The sequence below is a fragment of the Nycticebus coucang genome, chromosome 18 (assembly GCF_027406575.1).
Source record: "Nycticebus coucang isolate mNycCou1 chromosome 18, mNycCou1.pri, whole genome shotgun sequence".
Classification (NCBI taxonomy): domain Eukaryota; kingdom Metazoa; phylum Chordata; class Mammalia; order Primates; family Lorisidae; genus Nycticebus; species Nycticebus coucang.
In genome coordinates, this window is record NC_069797.1 from 9615651 (window position 1) to 9626309 (window position 10659).

Sequence of the window (10659 nt, forward strand, 5' to 3'; positions counted from 1 at the left end):
TTTTTCTTCTTCTGGCTAGACGCCTAATAATGGGATTGCAGGATCAAATGGGAGGTCTAATTTGAGTTCTTTGAAGTGGATGACTATGCTTTTCTGGCTTGGAAGGTTTCAGTTGAAAAGTCTGCTGTCATCCCAGTGGCTCTGCCTCTGTAAGTCAGTTGGTGCTTACTCCTGGCCGCTTGCAGCATTTTTTCTTTTCATCTTAACTTTGGAAAGATTCATTACAATATGTCTTGGAGAGGCTCTGTTTGAGTTGAGATGAGCTGGGGTTTGATATCCATCTGAAAGGAATGTGTCAGTGTCTTTAGTAAAACTTGGGAAGTTTTCGGGCAGCGCCTGTGGCTCAGTGAGTAGGGCGCCGGCCCCACATGCCGAGGGTGGTGGGTTCGGACCCAGCCCTGGCCAAACGGCAACAGAAAAATAGCCGGGCGTTGTGGCGGGCACCTGTAGTCCCAGCTGCTCGGGAGGCTGAGGCAAGAGAATCGCGTAAGCCCAAGAGTTAGAGGTTGCTGTGAGCTGTGTGACGCCACGGCACTCTACCCGAGGGCGGTACGGTGAGACTCTGTCTCTACAAAAAAAAAAAAAAAAAACTTGGGAAGTTTTCATTTATGATAGTCTCCATTAGGGCTTCCATTCCTTTGGGGCAATCTTCTTCCCCTTCAGGAATCCCTATTATTAGTATGTTTGAACACTTCATGAAATCTTGTAGTTCTCTAAGCTCCTGTTCTGCTTTCTCTCTCTTCTTTTCTGTCTCTTTAACTACCTGGCTTAACTCGAAAACTTTATCCTCTAGCTCTGAGGTTCTTTATTCTCCATATTCTAATCTATTTTTGATAATTTCTACTGCATCTTTACATTCCCTGATTGTCTCCTTCATTTCCTTAAGCTCTACCATATCCTTTCCATAGTCTACATATCTCTCATCTTTTGGTTCTGTCTTTTCATTTTCTCATCCATTCCCTTTATTGTCTTTATCGTGCATATTTGAAATTCCCTTTCTTTCAAGTCCATTAATTCTTTTTTTTTTTGCATTTTTTTGGCCAGAGCTGGGTTTGAACCCGCCACCTCTGGCATATGGGGCTGGCACCCTACTCCTTTGAGCCACAGGCGCCGTCCTCAAGTCCATTAATTCTTTATAGGTAGTGTCTTTGTCAGTACCTGCCTCATTTTCCCTTGGGGGAGTTCTGCTGTTTTGGTTTTTTATGTTGCCTGGATTTTTCTGTTGGTTCCTCCTCATGTGTTCTTCTTGTTCACCACCTTGTTCTCCTTTTTACTTCTTACTGCCTCCTTTGTTTCAAACAGAAGTCCTTGCTCTTGATGACAGTATGTTGCAAAATGTGGTTTCTTTATGGTTCTTTTTCCTAATTTAGTTGCCTTAGGTGATTGCCTGATTGTTTTCTCAGCTTTCAGACTGGGCGGATTGGGATCTTACAGCTCACAAGAATTCTCAGGGGCAGGTCTCATAGTGCCCCCTGACTCCAGTTCCCTTGAAGTGTGGGGGTCCCTCAGGCTTTCCCAAGAGTGGAGTTCTGATCCCGGCAGGTGAAATTAAGATGGCCGTGCTTTAGGCCTCTGTAAGACCTTCTCATGACCTTCCCACAATGGCAGCCCCCTGGCCACCAAGCCCTTCTCAGTATGGCTGCCTTGCAAGCCACCAAACCTATGGCAAATCCACTCCAACCGGCATTCAAATCTGGTTGCTGTATACTATTCAAGTCTGCCCACTCTTCCAAGCTTTCTACTGAACATGCAGCTTCCCCAACAACTGAAAACTCTGGAAAGGCTTCCTCCCATCCCAGGCCTCTCTGGGCAGCCAGCCAACCATGCCACTCAGCTGGTGGCAATCACTTGCCTAATTCATGAGATTGCCACCACTCTGGATCATACACTGTATCCAGTCCACCACCTCCTCACTGTCCTTCCTAAGCTATGACTCTGGGTAGGGTCCCCACACCAAGAATGGCTGAGTTCTTTCTTTTTCTCCAGTCATTCCAGGAGAGCTCAGCTGAACAATCCTTCTGGTCCACCATATTGCTCTGCCTCCAAAACCTCATGTTGCTTTAATCAAAATTTTCCTACTAGCAACTGATGCCAAATATCTTTTTCATGTCCTGATTTGCCTTTTTTTTTTTTGAGACAGAGTCTCACTTATTAGCCCTTGGTAGAGTGCTGTGGTGTCACAGCTCACAGCAACCTCCAAATCCTTGGGCTTAGGCGATTTTCTTGGCTCAGCCCCCCGAGTAGCTGGGACTACAGGCACCCGCCACAATGCCCAGCTATTTTTTTGTCGCAGTTTGGCTGGGGCTGGGTTTGAACCCACCACCCTCGGTATATGGGGCTGGCACCTTACCCACTAAGCCACAGGCACTGCCCCTGATTTGCCTTCTTTAAATTTTCTTCAGTGAAATTTCTCATATCTTTTGCTCCAATTTCTGGTTGGATTTTTTTTTTTAACTTTTATGTTGGATTTGCTAAGTAGCTGATCTGTTATACTCTTCACTGAGTGTTTCATAGAGTAAAAGTTTTTAAAATGATTTTTAGTATCATAAAACATAAAGCAATTTTTTATTTCAACCATTTTTTTTTTTTTGAGACAGTTTCACTTTGTCACCCTTGGTAGAGTGTCATGTATCACAGCTCACAGCAACCTCCAACTCCTAGGCTTAGGTGATTCTCTTGCCTCAGCTTCCTGAGTAGCTGTGACTACAGGTACCCACCACAACACCCAGCTATTTTTTGTTGCAGTTTGGCCAGCGCTGGGTTTGAACCTGCCACCTTCAGTATCTGGGGCTGTGGCCCTACCCACTGAGCCACATGTGCCGCCCTATTTCAACCATTTTAAGTGTGCCATTCAGTGACATTAATTACATGTAAAGTGTTGCATAATCATAACCACTATTTCCAGTTTCTATCATCATCCCATCAATTAAGCAATTGTTCCATTTACACCTCTGCACAGCACATTTGAGTGCCAATCTACTTTTTGTCTCTATAAATTTTTCTTGTTCTAAATTATTCATATACATGGAATCATACACATCTTTCTTTTTGTGTCTGGCTTAATTCACTTAGCATGTTTTTAAGGTTCACCTATATTGTATTGGTATCAGAATTTCATTTCTGGGCAGCTCTTGTGGCTCAAGGAGTGGTGGGTTCAAACCCGGCCCCGGAGGTGGTGGGTTCAAACCCGGCCCCGGGCCAAAAACTGCAAAAAACAGAATTTCCTTTCTTTTTATGGTGGAATAAAATTCCATCATATTTAGATACAGCATTCTGTTTTTCCAATCATCTGTTGACAGACAGAGGGTTCCTTGGACATGTTGACTATTGTGGATAATACTCATGAATATGTGCATATGTGTTTTTTTTAAGCATCCGTTTTCAATTATTTTTGGAACATACTTAAGAGTGGAATTTATGGATTATGTATAAATTCTATGTATAACATTCAGAGGTACCTCAAACTGTTCCTCAGCAGAAGAACCGTTTTATATTCCCCGCACCAATATACATGTGTTCCAATATCTCCCCAACTTCATCAACACTTGTTCTTTTCTTTTCTTTCTTTTTTCCTTTTCAATTCTAGCCAACCTACTATATGTGAAGCAGCATGTCATGGTTTTTTTTTTTTTTTTTTTGGCCAGGGTTGGGTTTGAACCTGCCACCTCTGGTATATGGGGCCGGCACCCTACTCCTTTGAGCCACAGGCGCCGCCCCATGTCATGGTTTTGATAGGCATTTTCCTAATGCCTGATGGTACTGAGATTCTTTTCATTTGCTTCTTGGTCATTTGTGTATCTTCTCTGGATAAATGGCTGAGCCTTTGGCCCATTTTTGAATTGGGTTGTGTTTTGGTTATTGAATTGTAACAATTTTTTGTATGTTGTAAATGTTGCACCCTTGTCAGATATTTGATTTGCACGCAGTTTTTCCCACTATTTAAGTTTTCTTTAACTTTCCTGGCAATGTCCTTAAGTGCATAAAACTTTTACATTTTGATGAAGTCCAATTTACTTTTTTTCTTTGTTTCTTAAATTTATCATATGTATGTGTCATATGTATGAATCTATTACCAAATGAAAAGTCACGAAATTCTATTCTTGAGCTTTTTCCTACAAGTTTTAGGATTTTAACCCTTGTGTTTAGGTTGTTCATTCATTTTGAGTATGTTTTTGTATATGATGTGGGATAGGGGTTGTGACGGTTTATATTAGGTGTCCACTTGACACAGAGTGCCAAAAATGTAGACACATTTCAAGAGATGTCATCTATGCCTTACTTTTAGAAGTTAAATTGAAGGTACAGTTACTGGTCAAATGTACCTAGACATGCTAGGCATATCCATTTTATCTGCACATCGTGCACTTTGGGGGAATGATTTCACTTCCAAGAAGATCTCTTAAAAGTTGTAGGGCGGCGCCTGTGGCTCAGCGGGTAGGGCGCCGGCCCCATATGCCGAGGGTGGTGGGTTCAAACCCGGCCCCGGCCAAACTGCAACCAAAAAATAGCCGGGCGTTGTGGCGGGTGCCTGTAATCCCAGCTACTTGGGAGGCTGAGGCAAGAGAATCGCCTAAGCCCAGGAGTTGGAGGTTGCTGTGAGCTGTGTGAGGCCACGGCACTCTACCAAGGGCAATAAAGTGAGACTCTGTCTCTACAAAAAAAAAAAAAAGTTGTATACTTTTTTGCACCCCTGTGTATCTATGTATATGGACTATGTCACATATGAAGGGGGTTAGTATAACTCATTCTGTTCCAAATCAGATACATTTTACTTACCTTTCAGACATAATTGCTTTGTCCATAACTTCCAGTATGCAGCTAAATTGTAGTGGTGAGCAGGGACATCCCTGTCATCTTACTGCTATTAGGCAAAAAGCTTTCAGTCCTTCACCAGGATTATGAATCTAACTGTGGGTTCATCATAAATTCTCTCTTCATGTTGATAAATTTTCCTTTGTTTCCTCTTTTCTGAGTGTTTTCAAATCATTTGTGAATGTTGGTTTTTCTAAAATGCTTGTTCTGCATCAAACAAAATGATCATATGACATTATATTTCTTTCTTCTTATTAATTGGCTATTTTAATTTAGGATCTTTAAGATGGAGAGCATCCCTTCAATTATTATAAAAGGAAGCTTTTATTCCTTACAGGTGCTGGGGGATGCACTGCATGTCCAGAGGCCACACACAGATGGCAGGCAGTGCATGGAAAGAGAGGGACCAATGGCCAGTGACCATACTGAGTTCAGGGCATTATTGACACAGATTTCCAGTGGGGAGTTTTAACTAGTAGGTTTAAAGCGAGCAGGCTTAAGTCACAGGAAGTCATGCTGTAAATGAGAAGTAGTCACATGTCTACACAGTCAGTGCAGGGTGTGGAGGTCTGCAGGGTCAATCAAGTAGGCTGTATCTAGCCATCCCAAAACAAGGTGGTCACCAGGAGGAAGTTGTATAAGGCAAAAAGATATATAGATGGACCACATGGAGAAACTGGGAGAGAATGCAACTTACGTTCAAAACAGATGCTGAGGCAATATAAAATTATAGACATCCACTACATTCGTGTACTGTATTAATTGCTATTTGTGTGTTGAACACTCTTGCATTCCTGGTTAAAAACAATCACATTTGGTCATGAAGTGTAATCCTTTTAACATGCTGTTGAATTCACTTACCTGTTATTTTCTTGATGATTTTCTTTTTCTTTTTTTTTTAGAGACAGAGTCTCACTTTGTTGCCCTTGGTAAAGTGCTGTGGCGTCACAGTTCACAGCAACCTCCAGCTCTTGGCCTTAGGTGATTCTCTTGCCTCAGCCTCCTGAGTAGCTGGGACTACAGGCGCCGGCCACAACACCCAGCTGTTTTTTGTTGTTGTTGCAGTTTGGCCAGGGTCAGGTTCGAACCCACCACCCTCGGCATATGGGGCCAGCACCCTACTCACTGAGCCACAGGCACCACCCTTCTTGATGATTTTCTATATTCATACAAGATAATGGCCTCTAGTTTTAATTTCTTGTGTGATATTTGTCTGGCTTTGATATTAGAATAATTCTGGGCTGGGTGTAGTGACTCACACCTATAATTCACTACTAACTTTCAGAAGCCCAGGTAAGAGGATGACTCGAGCCCAGGAGTTTGAGGCTGCAGTGAGCCATGATGATACCACTGCACTCTGGCCTGGGCGACAAAGTGAGAGCCTGTCTTAAAAAAAAAAAAAGAGGTGTATTTTCTTTAAGGATTGAAAATGAAAACATAGCTAACTTTTCAAGTTAAGAGATTTTAAAAAGAACAGGATCAAACATAAAACAAAGTAGTACAGAAGTAATAAAGTACAAAATTAACGAACTGTCAGAGAAACGGAATTAATATTCTGCTTAGCATCCCATTATCAGCATCTAGCAAAGTACCTGTGGTGGATATAAAGGTTTATTATAGAAAATTTAGTAAACAGGGGTGGCACCTGTGGCTCAAAGGAGTGGGGCGCCGGCCCCATATGCCGAAGGTGGCAGGTTCAAACCCAGCCCTGGCCAAAAACTGCAAAATAAATAAATAAATAAACAAACAAACAGCTAATACAAGTAGTAAAGAACTAAAATAAAGATTTATCAAGTTCAATAGAGTATAGAGAGGGTAGCAATTAACTCTGCTAGTCGAGGGAAGTACTTTAAAAAAAAAAAAAAGAAAATTTAGTAAACAAAGCCAAACAACAAAAAAATCTTATCTTGAGTTTTAAACAAAATGGTTCTCAGTTTTCTTTTCTTTATTTCCTTTTTTTTTTTTTTCAAGAGTCTTATTCTGTTGCCCCATGTAGGGTGCTATGGTATCATAGCTCACAGCAACCTCAAACTCTTGGGCTCCAGTGATCTTCTTTCCTCAGCCTCCAGAGTAGCTGGGACTACAAGTGCCCACCACAATGCCTGGCTAGTTTTTAGTAGAGACAGGGTCTCACTCTTAACTCGGGCTGGTCTCAAACTCCTGATATCAGGTTGTGCACTGGCCTCAGCCTCCTAGAGTACCAGGATTATAGATGTGAGCCACTGACCCTGGCCTTGTCCTGAGGGTGGTCAGGACGCCCGAGGAGAGAAGTGGCATTGGGGGCACAGCCCCCAAATCTCCTCACAGCCCAAAAGCCATGGTTGGAAAGACCACTCTTGGGTTACCTCATTTTCCACGTATCTTCACAAAAAACTGCGTCTCAAGCTATTAAGTAGGGGATGTGTTTTCCTGAATCTGAAGGGACCTAATGCAGAGAGCAACATGTCTCCTCATGCCTGTGGCCTGCAGCTAGGCCAGGCAGTGAACAGTCTTTACGAGAGGGGAGAGGTCTGGCCTCCCCTCACTGCACAGTCAAGGAAACAGAACTGTCCAGAAAGAGGATGTGGGAAATAATTTCTAGCATCTTCCACTAAGTGATGTAGAGTTTAGGGACAAGAGTAGACAGTCCTCAGGTTGGACTGGTCTTCACATGTGTCTGACAGATAAAGAACGGAGAACCAGGATTCCTGGACCTGGTTCCGCCTCTGCCGTCCTTCATCCCTCTCATGCGGGGCAGACCACCTCACAGCCTCAGTAAGATGAGATGGTTGGACCTAGTGGTTGGTGAGATCATTTCCTACCTCACACATCACACTGCTCTAGCCTGAGGGTGGCGGGCACGTTTAGCAGGTTCTCAGAGAAGCCCTTCTGTTCAGCAGCTGGGATGGGCCCACCAAGCCGCACACGAGGGGCCCAAAAAAGCACTTTGCTGGAAGACAGGAGATGTGATCTGTATGACCCTCTGTCATCACTCAGTATCTTTGAGGTTCCATTTTGGGTTTTTTTTTGTAGAGACAGACTGACTTTGTCACCCTCACTAGAATGCTGTGGCATCACACAGCTCACAGCAACCTCCAGCTTCTGGGCTTAGGTGATTCTCTTGCCTCAACCTCCTGAGTAGCTGGGACTACAGGCGCCTGCCACAACGCCCGGCTATTTCTTTGTTGCAGTTTGGCCAGGGTCGGGTTTGAACCCACCACCCTTGGTATATGGGGCCAGCACCCTACCTACTGAGCCACAGGCACTGCCCCTTGAGGTTCCATTTTGTTTTTACAAGTAAAATGTAGAAAAATATCAGTAGGATAGGGTGACCCAGAAGAACAAATGAGATTTCATGTTATCCATGTATAGACTCCCTCTCCAAAGAAAATGTGATACTGAACACAATACATACCTATATCCCTAGCACTCTGGGAGGGTAAAGCAGGTGGATTGCTTGAGCTCAGGAGTTTGAGACCATGCTGAACAAGAGTGAGACCCTGTCTTACCAAAAACAGAAAAACTAGCCTGGCATTATGGTGTGAGCTTGTAGTCCCAGCTGCTAGGGAGGCTGAGGCAGGAGGATGACTGGAGCCCAAGAGTTTGAGGTTGCTGTAAGCTATGACACCATGGCACTCTACACTCTACACAGGGTTAGACTCTGTCTCAAAAGATATATATGTCATGAAAGATGACAAAATAACGCACCTTATAGGAAGGTGGGGGAAGATATAACCAGGAGGCTCATGGCATCGCAGGACTCATTCTGTAAAGTCTTGTCCATGTGCTACAGGAGTTACAGACTCGGCCCTAAAGCTTCCTGTGGCCAAAGCAAAGAGAGAACTATAATCAGTTTGCCCATTTTCAGAGCCCAGAGAGTAAGAACAATTCAGCTGTTTAGGAGAAGGGACTTCCTACAAGGACATGGAGAGATTTCTCTGAGAGGACATGGTGAGACGCAGTGAGCAGCCAGGGCTCTAATTATAATCCAGTGGTCAGTTTCAAAGGGGTCAGATAACAAGCGGGAAGTGCTGTGGAAGCCGGGAATCCTGAGCAAATGAGCCACCCCCCTCACCAGAGACTCCTACCTCACAGCCAAATACAGAGCTTGGTGGTTGTAGTGGCCACTGATGACTCTTGCATCAAACATCACCACCTCCGGAGAAACAGGGTTTTCACCGTGACTGACTGAATGCTTTCTCCGCCGGCCAACTTCAGAGTAGCTGTCTCCATTCCCTGGGGAAGGAAAGGAGAGAGCAGAGCCCTGAAACTTTTCAAATTCGGGGTACATCAGAACTGACTTCTGAGCAGATCAATGGTGTGTGACTACTGCTTTGGCTGACTGTGTGGGGACAGTTGCCGTGGGTTTGACTGTTTATTATTGTTCCTGACCCGTGGGGCAGAGTGGAATTCAGCCACAGCTGGAAGGAGGGTTCAGTCAGTGTTCCTGGCTGGCTGCTCTGTGAACTTTGGTCATGCAGACGAGGCCTGATTTATTTGCTTTCTTTTCCTCATGCCACACTGAGGGCACAAAAGCTTTGAGAACAAAGTCCACCATGCCCTGGGGTTGAGTTCATGGAAAAGCATATTTATTCATAGACTGCCCCTGTTTCCATTTTCACAGATTTATCACCATCTATTAACCACAAGCTCAGTCTGGTTTCCATCATTTCATTTCTGCAGAGATGGATTAAAAAACAAAAGGATAGTTTGAATAACAATAATAATAAGGATAACTTGAATACTAAAAGAAATTTAAGAAAGAAAGCAGGACTCAGGAAAGGAAATGGTATGGTTGGGTAGGGGTGACAGTAAGAGGCAACCTGTCCTCAAGGAAAGAAGGTGACCACTCAGGAAGACGAAGGAACCTGGAACTGGGATTTGAATAGCTGGGGAGGGATTCACTCCCGGTCTTCTAGTTTTAACCTGTAAAACTTGTTGACTTCTGGTGTCGCCTGTGGCTCAAACTGGTAGAGCGCTGGTCCCATATGCCGAAGGTGGTGGGTTCAAAAAAAAAAAAAAAAAAAAAAAACTTGTTGACTTCATGTATAGAAAACCCTTTGTTGGGCGGTGCCTGTGGCTCAGTCGGTAAGGCACCGGCCCCATATACCGAGGGTGGCGGGTTCAAACCCGGCCCCGGCCAAATTGCAACCAAAAAATAGCCGGGCGTTGTGGCGGGCGCCTGTAGTCCCAGCCACTCGGGAGGCTGAGGCAAGAGAATCGCTTAAGCCCAGGAATTGGAGGTTGCTGTGAGCTGTGTGAGGCCACGGCACTCTACCGAGGGCCATAAAGTGAGACTCTGTCTCTACAAAAAAAAAAAAAGAAAACCCTTTGTTATAATAAGAGTAGTAACACTCACTGAGCACAGGACTGACCCTGTCTTACACCTGAGGAAGTTGAGGAAGCAGAGGTGAGTGGTGCAGGTGGTCTTGGGGCTTGGATCTGTCTGGCTCCAGAGTCCATGCTCTTTGCCAGCATCCCCCATGCAAGAAGGCATGCCGGGACCGGGCCCAGGGGCTCACGCCTATAATCCTAGTGGGTGGAGTGCTTAAGCCTAGGAGTTTGAGACCAGCCTGTGCAAAAGTGCAATCCAGTTTCTACAGGAAAGAAAAAAAAAGAAAAAACTAGCCAGGTGTTGTGTTGGCCAGGTGGATTGCCTGAGTTCACGAGTTTGAGGAGTTTGAGACGGGCCTGAGCAAGAGCAAGACACTGTATCTAAAAAAATAGCCAGGAGTTGTGATGGGTGCCTGTAGTCCCAGCTACTCGGAAAACTGAGGCAAGAGAATCAGTTTGAGAGAGGATCCCCAAAAAGGGTGAGGTCTAGAAGAATAGGTCTTCTCAAGGAGACCACAAGGATACACATGCAGG

At 44.4% G+C, this 10659-nt stretch overlaps 1 long non-coding RNA gene across 1 annotated transcript; it reads right to left on the reverse strand.

The window, feature by feature from the left end:
* Positions 1-235: 235 nt before the first annotated feature.
* On the reverse strand, positions 236-9290 carry LOC128569942 (uncharacterized). The gene is made up of 3 exons (XR_008375489.1): positions 8880-9290; positions 8500-8611; positions 236-281 (listed from the first exon to the last, which is right to left on the reverse strand). It is a non-coding gene; the product is annotated as an uncharacterized LOC128569942 (long non-coding RNA).
* Positions 9291-10659: the final 1369 nt, after the last annotated feature.